The following is a 20,739-nucleotide window of genomic DNA, read 5'->3' as shown; positions in this document are numbered from 1 at the left end:
AACTAATCGCCCCACAGTCCACTATTTGCAGCTAGCTTTGTAGCTTCGTTTAGTTCCATACCTCTTCCATTTAAATTATTAAAAACCAAGTCTAACCATCGTCGCCTTGGTCTCTCTCTCTACTTCTCTTTCCCTCCGTGACTGAGTCAATTATTTTCTTTTTTCTTTATTTACAGTTTGGTTTACGATGCACAGAAACACATAGGTGTTATGGCGACGATGGGATAGGAAAGGGCTAGGCGTGATAAGGAAGCGACCGTGGCCTTAATTATGGTACATCTCCAGCATTTGCCTGGTGTGAAAATGGGAAAGCACGGAAAATCACCTAGAGGGCTGCCGACAATGTTGGTTCGAACTCACTATCTCCCGAATGCAAGCTGATAGCTACATGACTCAAACCGCACAACCACTTACTCGGTCCCTATATTTTCCTAGGTCCGGGCTGAGTGGCTCAGACGGTTGAGGTGCTGGCCTTCTGACCCCAGCTTGGCAGATTCGATCCTGGCTCAGTCTGTTGATATTTGAAGGTGCCCAAATACGTCAGCCTCTTGTCGGTAGATTTACTGGCACGTAAAACTCCTGTGGGACAAAATTCCGGCACCTCAGCATCTCCGAAAACAATAAAAGTAGTTGGTGGGACGTACAGCCATAACTTTATTATTATTATTATTATTATTATTATTATTATTATTATTATTAGAGCAATGTTGGATGTAGCACTTACGTAGAAATGAAAAGGTTAGCACAAGATAGGGTGACGCGGAAAGCTGCATCAACCAGTCTATGGACTGATGACTCAAACATTATTATTATTATTATTATTATTATTATTATTATTATTATTATTATTATTATTATTATTATTATTATTATTATTATATAATTCGCTGGGGCCATCAAGGACCACGTTAAGTCTTGCTGCATTTGACACTGACCTTGGCCTTCTTTAGAGCCCAAATTTCCCTCATTCTTTGCGAGTGGGCCTGCTTACGCTCCTCTGTCCAAGGGGCACCGTGTCTTCTCTGCGGTTGCTCGTCTCGGTTTAACCCGTTCGTCAATATTTTCTTGCGGAAGAGATCTCTATTAAGGGCGTCTTCAGCTGAGATATGTAGCATTTGCAGGTCTTCTTTGGTATTTCTAAACCAGGAAATTGTGGTTTTGGGGTTTGAATAAAAAAAGTGAAAGATTTCTTTAGTTAACTTTCTTCCGTCCATTCTTTTCAGATGACCGTAAAATCGTGCCCGTCTTTTTCTGATTGTGTCGGTAATTTTCTCTATTTTTTTTTTGCTACTTGCTTTACGTCGCACCGACACAGATAGGTCTTATGGCGCGATGGGACAGGAAAGGGCTAGGAGTGGGAAGGAAGCGGCTGTGGCCTTAATTAAGGTACAGCCCCAGCATTTGCCTGGTGTGAAAATGGGAAACCACAGAAAACCATTTTCAGGGCTGCCGACAGTGGGGTTCGAACCTACTATCTCCCGAATACTGGATACTGCCCGCACTTAAGCGACTGCAGCTATCGAGCTCGGTTTTCTCTATTTTGCTGTAGACTTCCTTGTTGGATCTCTTTTGATGGATTCCATTTTTGTACTTTGATCCCAAGATTCCTCTCACAATTTTGCGTTCTCTTTTCTCCAGTTCTTCAAGGAGTCCTTTGTTGGCATTTAGAGACAGGGTTGCGGCTGCATATAGAACTACTGGCTTCAGAACTGTTTCATAGTGACGTATCTTGGTGTTTTGGGAAAGGCATTTTTTGTTGTAGATTGTGCGGGATGTTTGGGAGGCTATTTCCAGTTTGCGTACTCGCTCCTGAAGTGCTTCTTTGTCCAGTCCATTTTTCATGATGATCTCACCCAGGTATTTGAATTTGTCTACTCGGGTGATGTCCTCGTATTTTGTATGGAGTTTTGGTGGAGCCTCTTTGATGTTAGTCATTTCTTCTGTTTTCTCAAACGATATCTGCAAACCAGTTTGTTCGGCAATTTCCTTTAAAATTTCAACTTGAGCTCTAGCGGTTTCTATGTCGTTTGAGAGAACAGCAATATCATCGGCAAATGCTAAGCAGTCTGTTGCGATCCCCTTGGATTTGGTTCCTATTCTCAATGGACTGTAGTTCGTTTCCTGTAATCTCACCCGCCAGGTTCTGATGATCTTTTCAAGAACACAGTTGAAGAGTATCGGGGATAGCCCATCACCTTGTCGGACTCCTGTTTTGATGTCAAAGGAATGCGAGAGACATCCGTGGAACTTCACCTTGGATTTTGTATCGGTCAGGGTGGCTCTAATTAATGCCAGCAGTTTCAAATCAACTCCAAATTCATTTAAGATGTTTAGCACGACTTCCCGGTCAATGGAGTCGTACGCTTTCTTAAAGTCCACAAAGACAGACACATACTGCTTGGACCTTAGTGTACAATATCTGATGATCGTTTTGAGATTTTGGATCTGTTCAGCTGTTGAGCGACCTTTTCTGAACCCTCCTTGGTATTCACCTATTTGATGTTCGACTTGTGCTTCCAAACGCTCCAGGATGGCAAGTGATAGAATTTTGTAAGTCACGGGTAGCCAAGATATTCCTCTGTAGTTGTTGATGTTCTTCATGCTGCCTTTTTTGTGTAGTGGATGGATCAAAGCTATTTTCCAATTTTCGGGTAGGGTCTCCTTGTTCCAAATTTCTTCTATTTGCTTTTGCAAGATATCAAGTGATTCCTCTGGGGCATATTTCCATAGTTCTGCTACTACTGAGTCTTCACCCGGCGCTTTGTTATTTTTGAGACGGGCAATGTGGCGCTTGATTTCATCTCTGTCGGGTGGTCTGGAATCTGGGTACGTGAGTAAGGGTTCCTTGGTCTCAATGGCGCTTTGCGGTTTAGAGCAATTAAGTAAATTCTTGAAGTAATCTGCCAGAATGCTGCAATTTTCTTCATTTGACGTCGCCAGTGTGCCGTCCTTTCGCTCAAAGCATAGAGATGGTGGTTTATAGCCAGTGAGTTTGCGTTTGAAGGCTCTGTAGTACTCTCTGCTTTCATTCTTCCTAAATTTTTGTTCTATCTTTTCAATGAGAGATTTTTCGTATTTACGTTTCTCAGTTCTGAACACCCTAGCTGCTTGGGCACGTTGGGTTTTGTAGGTTTCCCAATCATTTTCTGATTTCGTAGAGTAGTACTGTTTCCATGCATTGAGTCTTTCTTGGAGGACTGATTCGCAGGTACCATTCCACCAGGCATGCTTTTTGCTTCTCTTGATTTCTGCAACGTCTTTGGCGGCGCCTCTTTGATGTTAGTCATTACTTCTGTTTTCTCAAACGATATCTGCAAACCAGTTTGTTCGGCAATTTCCTTTAAATTTTCAACTTGAGCTCTAGCGGTGGCGTTGTTAAAGTCACAGTCATTTGGTCTAGCCTTCTCCTGGAACTCCTCGACCCTTTGCCGAAGTTTATCATTGTCGAAGCGTATGATCGGTTTGGTTGTCTTCCTTGTGTTTGCGGGAATTGGTTTGAATTTGATACGAGACATATAATGATCTGAGGCCACATTGATGCCTTTCTTTACCTTCACATTCATAATCTCAGGGCTGTTTCTCCTGGAGATTGCAACGTGATCAATTTGGAACTCTCCGAGAGCTTGGACGGGAGAACGCCAAGTCATTTGCTTTCTGGGTAGATGGCGAATGTGGGTCGACATGACCTGCAGGTTGTGATTTTCGCAAATGGACACCAGTCTTTTGCTGTTGGGATTGGTTCTTTTGTGAGCAGGGTAATTTCCTATAACTTTCTTGTACTTCTGTTCACGACCTAGTTGGACATTGAAGTCACCCAAAAGAAGCTTGACATGGTGTTTGGGGATTTTGTTTAATTTTTCATCCAGTAGGTCCCAGAAATTATCAACTTCCTCTGGATCAGACTTGTTCTTATCGTTTGTAGGAGCATGTGCGTTAACTAGGGCGTAGGTTTTGTTCGCGCATTTAATTGTGAGTATAGACAATCTGTCATTCACTGGTTCGAAATTTGCAACCGATTTAAGGATCTTGGTTCTAACAGCAAACGCGGTTCCAAGCATCACAGCTCCATTGAGGATTCCTCTTTGCGCTTTGCTCTTGAAAAATCGGTAGCCTTCGGATTCAAAAATCTCTTCATCTGGGTACCTTGTTTCCTGTAGGGCCATTATGGATATCTGATTTTCGTGAAGAGCTTTGGTGAGGGTTTTCAGCTTGCCAGTTTGTGTAAGTGAATTTATGTTGAAAGTTGCTAGAAAGGTTTTAGATTTTGGCCTGAGTTTTTGACGCTTCGGGGTACACCGAGACGGTCCGACTCGTCTCTTGCATGACGTCGAGTCTCCCCCAGAATCCGAACGAGACTCGTGCGTCGTGGCATTCACGACGAGGGATTTATCCGAAGATTTACCCCCTGGGGTATGTTTCTTGAAATGTTGTGCCATCATGCTTTTTGACTTGACTTTGCTTTGGACGGGTACCCATCCTTTTACAACTAGGGTTGTTAGCCCTAGAGGTTGCCTCAAGATGTTTTCTGGCTTCTGCTCATTTACCAGTCTTCGCCGTAACCCTGACAAGGGACCAGTTTTTTTTTCACGGTGGTATTTTATTTCCCTACTACCCTCTGACTCTGCTGGCGGTAGAGCCAGCGAGCTTCCCCAATTCCAATGGGACGCGCCCGATGGAGGTAACCGGTAAATCCCCACACGGGTATTATTATTATTATTATTATTATTATTATTATTATTATTATTATTATTATTATTATTATTATTATTGTTATTATCCTATGCAGCCTTCCTCCATTTGTCTTACACGACCCCACCACCGATGCTGGTTTATGCCGACAGCTTTATCCATCGAGTCACTCCTAACAGGCTTTACCTCCTCATTCCGGACACCCTCCTGCCATTGTTCCCACTAGATAGCACCAGCAATCATTCTCACTACTTTCATGCCCATTACTTACAACTTACGAATAAAATATTCTACGTCCACCCAGTGTTCACTCCCGGACAGCAAAGTTGGTCTGAAAACAGGCCTATGTAAAGTTTCATCCGAGAACTCATCGTATTTTGTATCTAGGATTCCGTTACTGTAGATGTCATTCTCACTTAGATAGCTAGAAAGAGCCCTAGAGCAGCATTCCAAAGTTTGAAAAAAAAAATCACGGAGTCCCACTAAGTTGTGACATGAAACTAAGAGTATGTTACAAAATCTTACATTCATTTCAAATGTAGGCCTACTGGAATCAAAAGGCAAAATTATATTATCAATGGCATCAAATACTGTTTACTGTGAACAATGTAGCTATTGGGTTTATTGTCTGATAATTTCAGTATTAGTACCTAAGTCACTCTCAACAACAAGTTTACTTCTTAACTTTGATTTCAAATACGTGTGTTGGGAGAATGCGGTTTTACACAAATGAGTAGTGGGGAACATAGCTGGGCACTTCCTGAAAAAATCAGGATAGTCAGTCATGATATACAACCAAAAGTTGCTAGTTGCAATCGTGAAAACAGTAATTTTTAATGGATTATCAGTCGAAAGTTCTGCCAAAAATTCTTCTTCTTTCAGCGTAAATATAAATTTGTATCTTCATCCCGAGGTGATGCAGCACTTTTCAGGCACACTCCCAATCAAGGTGAGCTCCATGTACCTCTTTAACCACATACCAACCCTCATGCAGTAAGTACCCGGAATAGAACTCCGGGCTACAAGGATGTCAGAAAAAGCTAACCGTTACACTACGGAGGTGAACTTCACTTAGCGTAAAAGAGAGGTTGGTTGATCAACATATGGATTCGTTATCCACGTGTCACTTTCATCCGTCACCGGAAGATACCTCCTTAGCGGCAAGTGTAGTTTCTCCGAATGTGTCTTAATAACGCTGAGGATCTTCTTTGGAACATTTTCATGATTGTTCGCAACCAAACCCACTAGCACTATTTAGGTCAAGAGTGTAATAGATTTTAAAATTGGATTACAGAACATAAAAATATTGAGAAAATGTCGGTATATTCTATTCGCTTTTAGAAGTGTATCTGCGGACCCATATTTAGGAACTTCTCCTCTAGAGAATATCTTCTTGCAAAATACTCATTTCTTAACAAGAAAGATAGCATTATGGACGTCTTCGAAGGCAAATTACCATGCCCAATGTAAACTTCCCAACACAAAAGCTGAGGAAAAGAATCAGCGTCAAACTTTGTATTCCTCATCCCGTGCTATGGTCTTACTCTTTAATACAACTTAGATCTGTTCGATACACACTTTGGCGTAGTTGTACTATGTTACGAAAGTGACAAGCAGCGTTTAGGAAAATTTGTAGCAAATGTTATAATTTAAGCTCATTCGAAAAGCATACAAAGTGTAGATAACCCTCCGCGTATTAACTAGCCAAAAAGTCTCTCTAAGATCATGTGTGCCCTTCTTTCCAGTCATGCTTGTACTCGGAAAATGAACAATTTACAGCCTAACACTTTTGATGACAACTAAATAATCTTTCACTCTTAATCTTATCCGGAGAAGAAAAAAAGGGAGAGGTCCGACCAATCGAAAAATGAAGGTATCGGAAAAAGAAAATTACGAGTAATGGAAGTCGAGAAAATAAAGGACTACCTACATCCTGCAAAGCTAATACGATCAGGATTGGAAGAGACCAAAAGTTGACCCAGAGAGGTCATAAGGAAAGGAGCCTGTCCCAAGCAAGTTAAATTAATGCCAGCCTCAACTGGAGTCTGTCTATGGTAATACTTTTGCTAGCGGTGCTGATTACTTCATTAATATGAAGTACAACTGGGCAACCATCTTCTCTTAACACTAATCAGTGTAAAAAGTAGAAGACGTCCAACCCTTCGAAAGTTGAACATATCGACAAAAGAAGGGAAGGGCTCACGATGATTGACTCCCTGCGCATTGCAAAACTAATACCGTCGAGATCGGAAGACAACAAGAGTTGATCAAGGGAGGCCGGGTAGGAATGATGAAAGTGAGAAGCTGAAGACAAGTGGAAGAAAACATAGCTAGGGACCCCGAGGTCACCAAACCATGAGATTCCCTGAAGATTACCTTTTTTAAGCCACTTCTTACGACAAACACATAATACCGTGGACATATTCCACCATTTTCATCCACAAGGGAACCATACACTTACATTTCAAAACGGACAATGTCATTTCGCCAGCATGGCAACCCATCGAGTGAGTAACTTCCCTACTCCACTCATAATGGAATCAATCAATCAATCAATCAATCAATCAATATCAATTATGTGCATTTAGGGCTGTCGCCTAGGTGGCAGATTCCCTGTCAATGTTTAGCTATCCTTTTCTTAAATGTTTTCAAGGAACTTTGACATTCATCAATCATTTTCCTTCATGAGTTATTCCAATTCCTTACTCCTCGTTCTATAAATTAATACTTGCCCCAATTTGTCCTCTTGACATTTATCTTTATCTTATGATCTTTCCTACTTTAAAAACCTCAACTCAAGCATATTCGTCTGCTGAAGTCAATGACCGGTAGTCTGCTGTGGATTTAAACTTCTTCAGCATGTAACAGGTGATTACAGCGGGATTTAATGACAATGAGATAATCAGTCGTGTATCTTTGCATTAAATTTCGTTATAAAAAGCAACAGGCCTATAATGCGTCTAATATTAGTAACTGAAAAGTAAGCGATCCAAATCAAAATCTACAGAATGAGTGAAATTCCAGCCTGTTGCTGTTTCTTGATGGATGCAGCATATTTGCATCTGTCTCTTTGGCACAGGCTAGAGTAAAATGTAGCTTCCACCTAAGTCTCACACTAATTTATAGCTGTGACAGTATGGAAGCCGCTGAGGTGTAGACGGAGCTGAGTAATAACCTTCAGAGTACTAGTGCGCCTGAGTGTTATGAAAGGTGTTACTCATAGGGCCGGTCGTGCTCTAATAATAATAATAATAATAATAATAATGATAATAATAACAACAACACTTTTCGACCCTAGTGAGGAAAGCAATGGCAAACGACCTCACTCCTCATCTTGCCTTGTACGCCTCATTTTGGGATCGCCATCGGTGTTAGGAGTTTCCCTATAACCGCATAAACTTTGTTGGTGCCTTTTGAGGATTCAACCAACCTCGGAATGAAGCCGTAACAGACAGACTACTCATTCGAGACTTCTCATTTAAAGAACCCTAAGTGCATTGACTGCATAGTTTTGATGAGAAAGTCGTGGAGATCATTAAGTTATCACGTTTCCGGCGCTAGAAATGCAACTGGGTACCTACATGATATCAGCGTTTTCCTGGAGTACTGAAAGTCGCGAAGACCAATCACACGCAAGGAAGCACTTAGTCATGTGAATCATTACTGAACTACTTGAACTTGGATTTCCTGCACTGCTCGTAACACATGACTTAGCAATTATCACATAGACTTAAGGAAGAAGAATATTGTACGTTGTGTAGTCACACACAGAAACATTAGGGAGCCTTTCTTACACGTTACGTCGGGTATGAGGCGAGATTAATCTGTCATGGCGGTTTTAATGAGCGAATACCCTTCTTAGCGTCAACCTCACCAGAGGAGTTAATGAGAAGAAATTAATTACGGGGCATTGTTATAGTAGGGAGAGGATGAAACCCGATGTGCCGGCACATAGCCTAGTCCTATCGAATATCATCAAGGGATCTGCTCAAGGCTTAACGTCACCATCGGATGGACGCATCACAATCAACAGCATCATTTGCCCTCACTCTCTATGAGCACTGGACTGCGGAGAGATTTGCCACTACCCTGCCGGCCAACATTCTGACGGTGAAATGTTTTCGACCAACAGGACTCGAATCGGTTAACAACGGTGTCAGACCGTTTAGACTTCAACGCCTTAACGATCATGGCCGCCAGGCGGGCTAATAATAATAATAATAATAATAATAATAATAATAATAATAATAATAATAATAATAATAATAACATACATACATACATTATCATTATAGACTGTTATGCCTTTCAGCGTTCAGTCTGCAAGCCTCTGAGAATTTACTAAACGTCGCCACAATCCTCGATTTGTAACTAGTGTTGTGGCTCCATTTAGTTCTATACCTCTTATCTTTAAATCGTTAGAAACCGAGTCTAACCATCGTCGTCTTGGTCTCCCTCTACTTCTCTTACCCTCCATAACAGAGTCCATTATTCTCCTAGGTAACCTATCCTCCTCCATTCGCCTCACATGACCCCACCACCGAAGCCGGTTTATGCGTACAGCTTCATCCATCGAGTTCAGTCCTAAATTAGCCTTTATCTCCTCATTCCGAGTACCCTCCTGCCATTGTTTCCACCTGTTTGTACCAGCAATCATTCTTGCTACTTTCGTGTCTGTTACTTCTAACTTATGAATAAGATATCCTGAGTCCACCCAGCTTTCGCTCCCGTAAAGCAAAGTTGGTCTGAAAACAGACCGATGTAAAGATAGTTTCGTCTGGGAGCTGACTTCCTTCTTACAGAATACTGCTGATCGCAACTGCGAGCTCACTGCATTAGCTTTACTACACCTTGATTCAATCTCACTTACTATATTCCCATCCTGGGAGAACACACAACCTAAATACTTGAAATTATCGACCTGTTCTAGCTTTGTATCACCAATCTGACATTCATTTCTGTTGAATTTCTTACCTACTGACATCAGTTTAGTCTTCGAGAGGCTAATTTTCACACCATACTCATTGCACCTATTTTCAAGTTCCAAGATATTAGATTGCAGGCTTTCGGCACAGTCTGTCATTAAGACCAAGTCGTCAGCATAGGCCAAACTGCTTACTCCATTTCCACCTAACTGAATCCCTCCCTGCCATTTTATACCTTTCAGCAGATGATCCATGTAAACTACGAACAGCAAAGGTGAAAGATTACAGCCTTGTCTAACTCCTGTAAGTACCCTGAACCAAGAACTCATTCTACCATCAATTCTCACTGAAGCCCAATTGTCAACATAAATGCCTTTGATTGATTTTAATAATCTACCTTTAATTCCATAGTCCCCCAGTATGGCGAACATCTTTTCCCTCGGTACCCTGTCATATGCTTTCTCTAGATCTATGAAACATAAACACAACTTCCTATTCCTCTCGTAGCATTTTTCAATTACCTGGCGCATACTGAAAATCTGATCCTGACAGCCTCTCTGTGGTCTGAAACCACACTGGTTTTCATCCAACTTCCTCTCAACGACTGATCGCACCCTCCCTTCCAAGATGCCAGTGAATACTTTGCCTGGTATACTAATCAATGAGATACCTCGATAGTTGTTGCAATCCTTCCTGTTCCCTTGCTTATAGATAGGTGCAATTACTGCTTTTGTCCAGTCTGAAGGTACCTTACCAACACTCCACGCTAATTTTACTACTCTATGAAGCCATTTCATCCCTGCCTTCCCACTATACTTAACCATTTCAGGTCTAATTTCATCTATTCCTGCTGCCTTATGACAATGGAGTTTATTTACTATCCTTTCCACTTCCTCAAGAATAATTTCACCAACATCATTTTCCTCCTCCCCATGAGCTTGGCTGTTTGCAACACCACCATGATGATTTCCTTTTACATTGAGAAGATGTTCAAAATTATTCCCTCCACCTCTCCAGTGATTCCCTGGGATCTATTATGAGTTCACCTGAATTACTCAAAACACTGTTCATTTCCTTTTTCCCTCCCTTCCTAAGATTCTTTATTACTGTCCAGAAAGGTTTCCCTGCTGCTTGACCTAGCCTTTCCAGGTTATTACCAAAATCTTCCCATGACTTCTTTTTGGATTCAACAACTATTTGTTTCGCTCTGTTTCTTTCATCTACGTACAAATCCCTGTCTGCCTCGGGCCTTGTTTGGAGCCATTTCTGATACGCCTTCTTTTTACGTTTACAGGCTGCTCTCACTTCATCATTCCACCAAGATGTTCGCCTTTTCCCGTCTTTACACACAGTTGTTCCTAGGCATTCCCTTGCTGTTTCTACTACAGGATCCCTGTATGCCAGCCATTCACTTTCTATATCCTGAACCTGCTTACTGTCTACTGTTCGAAACTTCTCACTAATCATATCCATGTACTTCTGTCTAATTTCCTCGTCCTGGAGATTTTCTACTCTTATTCGTTTGCAGACAGATTTCACTTTCTCTACCCTAGGCCTAGAGATACTTAGTTCACTACAGATCAGATAGTGGTCTGTATCATCGAAAAATCCGCGAAAAACTCGTACATTCCTAACAGATTTCCTGAATTCAAAGTCTGTTAAGATATAGTCTATTATGGATCTGGTGCCCCTAGCCTCCCATGTGTAGCGGTGAATAGCCTTATGCTTGAAGAATGTATTCGTAACAGCTAAACCCATACTAGCACAGAAGTCCAGCAAACGCTTCCCATTCCTATTAGCTTCCATATCTTCCCCACATTTACCAATCACCCTTTCGTATCCTTCAGTTCTATTCCCAACTCTCGCATTGAAATCGCCCATTAGTACTATTCTATCCTTGCTGTTCACCCTGACCACAATGTCACTCAATGCTTCATAGAACTTGTCAACTTCATCCTCATCTGCACCCTCACATGGTGAATACACGGACACAATTCTTGTCCTAATTCCTCCCACTGACAAATCTACCCACATCATTCGCTCATTTACGTGCCTAACAGAAACTATGTTGCGTGCAATGGTATTCCTGATAAAGTTTTTTTTTTTTTTTTGCTAAGGGTTTTACGTCGCACCGACACAGATAGGTCTTATGGCGACGATGGGATAGGAAAGGCCTAGGAGTTGGAAGGAAGCGGCCGTGGCCTTAATTAAGGTACAACCCCAGCATTTGCCTGGTGTGAAAATGGGAAACCACGTTCCTGATAAAGAGTCCTACCCCAGACTCTGCCCTTCCCTTTCTAACACCCGTCAAGTACACTTTATAATCTCCTCTCTCTTCCTCATTATCCCCCCTTACCCGAATATCACTTACTCCTAGCACATCCAGATGCATCCTCTTTGCTGACTCAGCCAGTTCTACCTTCTTTCTTCCATAAGCCCCATTAATATTGATAGCTCCCCATCGAATTCCATATCGTTCGCCAAGTTGTTTCCAAGGAGTCCCTCGCCTGTCAAATGGGAGTGGGACTCCATTACTCCCATAGATCCGAGGCTTGCTTAAAGTGTTCTGAGCTCGGTTAATTCATGAAGCAGGATGCTGCCCTACTTGCACATAGTCCAAGTGAGGATCTCTCCTCTAACGGGTTATGGACCACCGGTGAATTGTATAGTCCTAGCCGCCTGAGCACAAGGAGGGCCACGACTCAGAATATGTCCGAGATGCCCACTCCCATTCCATAGCAACTGGTATCCCGACTCTCAGGACCACTTACTAGGCCACACAGCCGTTGCCCATGGTTCACGAACTAGGACGTGACTACAGTAATCCACAAACATGAACCATTAATAATAATAATAATAATAATAATAATAATAATAATAATAATAATAATAATAATAATAATAATAATAATAACAATAATAATAATCCAGGAAGAAAGGACGAGGAGATCAAGAAATGGGTGGAGGGGATCAAGAAGGACGCACAAGTAATTGGAATCACAGCAAACAATTTGATCCTCAACAGGAGGGAGTTCAGGAATCGAGATGACGAACTCAAAAATTTCCAGAATAAGAATAAGAAGAAGCTAAATAGTATTTATTTATTTATTTATTTAGCTTGTGGCTAGTACATAACTCTACATACAAACATTAAAAAATATAAAAAAACAATATAACACTTCAAACAATCAACCAATCTCAAAAACAGATCACAAACTCAAATCTAAATTGTCCAACCATTGTACAACCTCGTTAGAAGCACACACAAACTCCTTCAGCCGACGGAATATGACCTCCTTGGACATTCAATGACAATATGGCGGATGGTCTGTTTCTTCTCACCGCAGTCGCACTCAGGGGAGGAGCGCATACCCCACTTATGCAACAATGAACCACATCGACCATGATTGGTACGGACTCTGTTGAGAAGAACCCAAGTTCTTCTGGGGAGATTAAAACCAGGTGGTAGATGTTGAAGACTAAAGAGGGTCTGCCATTCATCTGGAGCTGTGTTGGTCCACTCCAATTGCCATTCATCAGAACCATTAAAGTTCCTATTGATGAGTTCCCTTGCAGTCTGAATGGGCGGAGATCTTGATTTCAGACGTTTATACCTTACAACCATGTCTTAATGAATGGGAAGACTTGGGTTCATTGTTATCTTCCTGAACTCGCGTATTAGATTGTTTTGTCTGCGTATTCTTTGAGGCGTTAAGTGGTTCAAAACTGGCAACCAAAAAAGAGGAGTGGATTTGACTGCGCCGCTGACAATGCGCATCATCTCATTCAGAACAACATCAATACTTTTAACATAAGGGCTATTCAGCCAAACAGAAGAACAATACTCGGCTGTAGAGTATACTAGTCCCAATGCTGATAACCTAAGAGTGGATGCTGATGCTCCCCATGTAGAACCTACAAGTTTCTGAATGATATTGTTCCTGGTCTTCAGTTTAGCAGCGGTATTCATTAAATGTTTCCTAAAGGATAGTGTCCGATCAAGAGTTACTCCAAGGTACCTGGGGTTAGGATTGTGTGGTAGGGGAGAGTTGTCGAAGGAAACATTCAAAGTAATGTTTGCCTGCCTGTTATTAAGGTGAAAGAGACGGATAGTATCCGAGGAGCAGAGAAAGATACGAAGCAAAAGAATGAAGGAGTTTTGAGAAGATAAGAAAATAATGGCCAGAAAGCCAGAAAGTTCTAATGTGGTCTACAGTTGATTGATATCAGAAGCAAAAACTACTACTGAAATAATAATAATAATAATAATAATAATAATAATAATAATAATAATAATAATAATAATAATAGGTTTCCACTGTTCGTTCAGCTGCTGCAGATATTTCAGACGCCGAAGAGCTGGAATTTTGCACTGAAAAGAGGAGATTCTGTAAAGTTGGAGTAAATCTATTGATATGAGTCTCTCATTTATACGCTCTTACCTGTTAACCGACTGCACCGAAGTTCGAACCAGCAGCCGAGAACGCTTGAAGCAACTACCTAGGTACACTTCGCAGCCAGTCAATGTTTGTCATTCCGTCAGATCCAGTCTAGCCTACCAATGCATATAAGATAATCCTCTGACTATATACGCTCCCTGCATTTTCTTGACGTTACAAAAGAGAATATACAAACCCTGTAAGACTGCCGACTGTAACTGTCGATCGTGATTAAACCCCTGTATTTCGGCTTCTGATACAAATCCTGGCACACACAGGTATGAAAAAAAAGTTCCACGTTAAAAAGTGACTGACCAAGTTAGCTGCCTGGTTCGGGTCACGTAGCTGTGCTCTTGTATTCGGGAGATGGTGGGTTCGAACGCCATGGTCGGGAACCTTGAAAATAGTTTTCCGTTATTTCCAATGCTTACATCAGGCAAATATGCAGGACTGCTTCTTTCCCAATCCCATACCTTTCTCATACTTAAGTTGCCGAAAACCATTCAAGTGCTAGTGCGACGCTAAACTACTTTCGTTCCCGATCTAGTCCTAACAATTTACCACTAAACACCACCAGACACCACATTCATACACATTATCAGAGAGCATAAGTGTATTGGTCTATTGCCACGATATTCCAAATCCCTTACATCAACTGCTCCATAAACTGAAACAATACAACTGTCAAATCTCAACCCTTGGGACGCTCATCTTGCGAAGTGTAGAGTAGCGATCACGGAGCTCCTATCTGAGTCCGCTAATACGTCCACTTACTTGTGCCGGACTCCTCCCCTTCATATTTCCTATCCGACCTCCCTTGGACATTCCCCTGTGGGTGGGGGAGGTAGAATAACACCCACGGTATCCCCTGCCTGTCGTAAGAGTTGATTAAAAGGGCCTCCAGGGACTCTCAACTTGGGAGCGTGGGTTGGCAACCACGGCGCCCTCAACTGAGTCCTGGTGTTGCTTCCACTTACTTGTGCCAGGTTCTTCACTTTCGACTGTCCAATCCGACCTCCCTTGGTCAACTCTTGTTCTTTTTCAACCCCGACGGTATTTGGTTTGCGAAGCCGAGGGAGTCTATCGGACCTTTCCTTTCTCTAGCTGATACCGACCCTCACTCTTCCATTATACATACATATATATATATATATATATATATATATATATATATATATATATATATATATATATATATATATTCTGATTAGTTATGTGAAGGGATGGTCCTACTTGTTCTTCTCTTTAAAACAATAATCATTACCACCACTACCTCACCACATCAGGCACCACATTCATACAGGTCATCCAACAGACATCAAGAATATTGGTCTGCTGATACGACATCCACGTCAAGTGATCCATACATTGAAACATTGCAACAATAGTGCCAAACTTCAATGTAATAGTTCACCAGAAGCGTGCAACTTGGAAAATGTGGAGAGGCGATCGCGGGACTTCTGAGTATGGCATTACTTCCACTAGGTTCCTCGTTTTCAGTCTTCCCTAACTGATCTCCCTTGGTCAACTCTTGTGGGGCCGATGACCTAGATGATAGGCCCCTTTAAACAACAAGCAGCAATCAACTCTTGTGACCGCAATGGTATTAGATTTGTCAGGAGTGGAAAGAGTTTCAATTTCATGCCTTTCGTGGCCCTTCCCTCTCTATAACCGATAATTTCATTCTTCGAAGAGTCTTAATAATAACGCTATTTTGCTTTACGTCCCACTAAGTGCTTGTACGGTTTTCGGAGACGTTGAAGTGCCGGAATTTTGTCCAGCAGGAATTCTTTTACATGCCAATAGGTCTACAGACACGAGGCTGACGTATTTGAGCACCTTTAAGTACCTCCAGACTGAGCCACGATTGAATCCGCCAAGTTGGGGTCAGAAGGCCAGCGCCTCAACAGTCTAAGCCTCTCAGCCCGGGTCGGTCATACCTCTCCCTTATACTCCTACGATTACTGTTAAGAAAGGATGATCAGTTTGTTGTATTTTCGCTTAAAACGATATTCACTACCACCGTGTCAACGTGCCATTTTAGTCAAAAGGGTTCACTAACGCTACCATATGAAAACCTACATTAGCTCATACCTCTTACTCTTCGCTTACGATTTGTATTCATCACATATCAAATAAGTTAAGGAAAAGTCTTCTTTTTAAAAAAAATTATTCACAGAACATCTCAAAAATGTAGTCCGTCTCCGTAGCGTAACGGTTAGTGTTATTAGCTGCCGTCCTCGGGGACCCGGGTTCGATTCCCGGTACTGCCAGAAATTTACGAATGGCAGGAGGGCTGGTATGTGGTTGAAATGGCACATGCAGCTCACCTCCATTGGAGATGTGCCTGAAAAGAGCTGCACCATCTCGGGATGAGGACACGCGTTTACTTTACTTTTACCACAGCCCTGACGAGCCTTGGCCTAACAAGCGTCTGCTGCTCAGCCTGAAGGCCTGTAGATTGCGAGGTGGCGCGTGGTCAGTGCGACGAATCTTCTCGGCTGTTATTCCTGGCATTCTAGATCACGGCCTCTATCTCACCGTCAGATGTTCTCATGTAGGCTGAATGGACATCGAACCAGATCCAGGTAAAAATCCTTGACCTCGCCGTGAATCGAATTCGAGGCATCTGGATAAAAGGCAAGCTCGCTACCCCTAACTGCGGGGCTGCAATGAAATTGTAAAGGTCACGGTAAAGCCATGCCCAGTCTCCACAACCAAGCGTTGGGCAAGGGCAGACTGGGAATATTGAGGGCCACCGGGCAGGCGCAATGTGCCGCGACAATATGATAATATCATTCCGCATGTCAGTCTGCAAACCATCAGGTAGGTTCCCAATGCAAGTGCCGCGACATTTCCGCATCTCTGTCTGTCGCACCTTCGGTTAGGTACCCAATGCAATGTCCTCTCGGGGCTAAGTAAACTCTGCACCAGTCCTTACCAAGACTCGGTAGAGTCCGGAATCGAACTCCGGCCCTTTCGTTCAGTAGCGTATTTCTCTAACCAATGCATCCCAGAAGTGTTCAATGTAATCGATATATGAGCTTTACATTATTAAATCTGGAATACTGATGTATACAAAGCTGATTTAAAAAGCCCTACAAAGTAACAGAATCTATCGCTTTTAACGCTTTTTGTTTGTGGCGTTAACCAATAATATCGGGAATGGACTGGACCAGAGAGAGAGAGAGAGAGAATCCGAAAAGGATAGCTGCCCTTGCATACGGGCTACCATGAAGATACAGCCTAATAACTAGTTTTTCAAACAATATTTCAGTGATATTTTGAATCAAAATTTCAATATGTTTACAAGATTCCCTTAAAGAGGAATAGAAACATTTGTTCTTTTGTAATAAAGGAGAAAGTCCCTGAGAATCCTTCTCGTTATTATTGATTGAAAATCTACTAAAATTACACGAAATATTTACTCCTTCATTCGGTCATGAGAACGTTTTCCAAAACTATTCCTGTCTTAAACTACAATATGATTTCTTGTAAGTCTAGAAGCAAAATAATTTACAGGCCTTCGGGCTGAGCAGCGGTCGCTTGGTAGTCCAAGACCCTTCAGGGCTGTAGTGCCATGGGTTTTCTTTTTAGAAGCAAAATATACGAGTAGTTTCATGATACTTCTATGACCATTTTCATGACCCAGTTCTATGACCATTTCTTTATAGTGGAGAGAAATCTTTTTCATCCCTCCTGGTAAACCGAATACATTTCAGAAAGTATCAGGCATTCTCCTGCTAACGAGTGTAGGAAGCTAAAGAAGTGCCACTTATTGTCCTAATTGAAAAACACCGTGGCTTGCAAATGGAACCACTCAACATCTTCCCAAACTGCGTAAGATGAAATGCGCGGTAACTTCGATTTATTTTCAAAACGTTCATTACAGATAAAGCAGACAATCTGAACAGTCTATTGGACACTGCTTCAAGAATTTAAAATTCGTAGAACACCATAGGCTACGTAAATAATAAAAAATATACAATCAGTTTGTTAGATAGCTTTTCGCTTACGAGTTTGTACAACTTTATCAAGAACGATGAAGAAATCTTGATGAATACCTCGCAATTCTGGAGAGAAAAGTGGACAATCAGCAAACGTTATATAGAATATTTCATTTAGAGGTTAATAAGGGCAGGAATATACAAAGAGACTAGAACACCAGTATCATTACAACTCTCTTAAATTACAAAAGATCACCTAACATTCGTTTCCAATCAATCAATCAATCAATCAATCAATCAATCAATCAATCAATCAATCAATCAATCAATCAATCAATCAATCAATCACCACTGTTCTGCATTTAAAGCTGTCGCTGAAGCAGCAGATTCCTTATTTGTTGTTTACCTAGTCTTTTCTTAAATCATTTCAAAGAAGTTGGAAATTTATTGAACATATCCCTCAGTCAATTATTCCAATCCCTAATGCCTTTTCCTATAAAGCAATATTTTCCCTAATATGCCGTCTTGAATTCCGACTTCATCTTCATATGATATTTCTTATTCCTATTCTCATAATTCTCTTACTTTGCCCTACGGTATGTAATCTTGCATGTAAAATTAGGTTTAATGTGATTTAAATAGTAATAAGTGTAATCCTTTCCTCAATCCAGAACGAATCAAAGCAAGCCATTTCAAAAGTCGGACCACGCAAAAGTGACCATCCGAACATCGACAAATACCCTCTATTCTCTCTTCCTCTTTAAAAATATATTGATTTGTTAATAAAACAACTTTCTTGAATGTTAACTACCATATAAACATAAAATGCAAAAGGCGCATGCTAGGATGAAACATCAGTAAAGAAGAGTGGCCGGTTCGTTTAGAATAAAAGAAAAAAAACCTGAATATCAGACTATTCAGACAACTTAAAAAAGGACGCTAGATCTTTCTGAGGAGAGACCAGTACACGCCCCTTTTCAAATTCATCCACGAGAATAAAGATAATTGTTCCCGTACACTGCATTAGTCGCCTGTATTGATAAGCCTAACGAAATACTCGGACGATAAGGAATGTATACACCAAACCATATTATTAAGAGGAAAACATATTTTCCATTAAGGTAATCTTACAAAAATCACGGTTTCTTTTTAAACAAAATATTTCAAACCGGTAATTTTGATACAACCAAGTTGTTACCGAAACAAATAAATCTGGAAGTCGTGTATAATTCAATTAAAGACACCCGTAATCGTATCATCACATTTCATTGACATTTACAAATACTGCTGTCATTAAATCGACACTATACAGAACAAATAAATCAAAAGTTGACTCACCTGACAGGGAGGTGATGGGTCCGTGGTAGGCCCAGCACTGTCACCGAGCGGGCTTTGCCGCCATCCTAAATTATAATAATAAGAAGAAGAGCTAGCAGGAAGCACAACAATAACAGAGCGATGTTGTTGCCAGTCACCTCGCGCGCGACAACCGAGCCACACTGACTTACTCCTCGACGGACCACGAGGCGCGCTGCTTGTCCGCCCGCGATCGATAGGCCACGCTGCTGGACGGAAGGAGAGGGGGATACGTTTCTTCCTCCCGCAAGGCGGAAGACACGCTATAGTAGCAGTGGGCCCTTTAAAACGAGCTACGGCAAGACGTGTGATGACGTGAGACTAATCTGCATGTTTTATTTTTCCCAACGCCCATTTTTGAGTAATTGATTTGAATAATAATCATCATCGCTGCAAACATTCTCCTCTCAATCCTGCTGTTCTCTAGCTTCCTTGTAGTTTTTACATCCCATTAAGTTTCTCATATTCTCGAAGTGTCTTCCTTGGTTTTCCTCTTCCTTTCCTAGTATTTTACCTTCGAAGACGTTTACTAGGAAGTCATTATGTCACAGCGTATGACTTACAAGTTTTATCATCCTTCTTTCCATATCCTTTTCATTCTCCGTCGTTCACTGATTTCCTTTACATCTCGATTAGTTTTTTTTTTCAGCCCAGCATCACCTCGTCATTTTCCTCCAAATCCACATTCCAGTTGCTTCCAATGAATCTCTTTCTTTTTTCAATAATAATAATAATAATAATAATAATAATAATAATAATAATAATAATAATAATAATAATAATAATAATAATAATAATAATAATAATATCAAAACTAAATCATGGTTACCAGCAGTTGTTCCGGTGAAACGAGGTTCTGAGGAACATTATCCAATCCAATTTGGCCATCATTTATTACCAACCAAACCCCACGGCATTTAACGCCCTTGAAAGGGCCTTGGCCTGCCCAGCCACCGCTGCTCAGGCCCGAAAGCCTGCAGATTACGAGGGGTCGTGTAGTCAGCACGACGAATCCTCTCGGCCGTTATTCTGGGCTTTCGAGACCGGGGCCACCATCTCACCGTCAGATAGCTCCTCAATTCTAACCAGGTAGGCTGAGTGGACCTCGAACCAGCCCTCAGGTCGAGAGAAAAATCCCTGACCTGGCCGGAAATCAAACCCGGGGCCTCCGGGCGAGAGGCAGGCACGCTACCCCCACACCACGGAGCCGGACATCATTTATTACTGTAGTGGTACAAATAGTAGAAAGCCAGCACAATAACACAGCATATTGGGTAATATCTGTTCGGGAGGTTGATAACCACTAGGTCCTTTAAGCCTTAATTTAAATCAACAACAAGGACTACATCTCGAAGGAAAAGTTGAGGGAATAGGGATACTCTC

At 41.6% G+C, this 20,739-nt stretch overlaps 1 protein-coding gene across 1 annotated transcript in view; it reads right to left on the bottom strand.

The window, feature by feature from the left end:
* LOC136867143 (growth arrest-specific protein 2) overlaps positions 1-19,504 on the bottom strand; it is a 500,343-nt gene extending 480,839 nt beyond the window's left edge. Inside the window, exon 1 of the mRNA XM_067144253.2 lies at positions 19,339-19,504. The gene's annotated coding sequence lies outside the window, so the exon portion shown is untranslated. The remainder of the gene's footprint in view (positions 1-19,338) is intronic.
* Between the last annotated feature and the right edge of the window lie 1,235 nt (positions 19,505-20,739).

Source organism: Anabrus simplex, chromosome 3, assembly GCF_040414725.1.
Source record: "Anabrus simplex isolate iqAnaSimp1 chromosome 3, ASM4041472v1, whole genome shotgun sequence".
In the NCBI taxonomy this organism is placed as follows: Eukaryota; Metazoa; Arthropoda; class Insecta; order Orthoptera; family Tettigoniidae; genus Anabrus; species Anabrus simplex.
The sequence above is the reverse complement of the archived record's forward strand: the minus strand, read 5'-3'. Positions and strand labels throughout refer to the sequence as shown.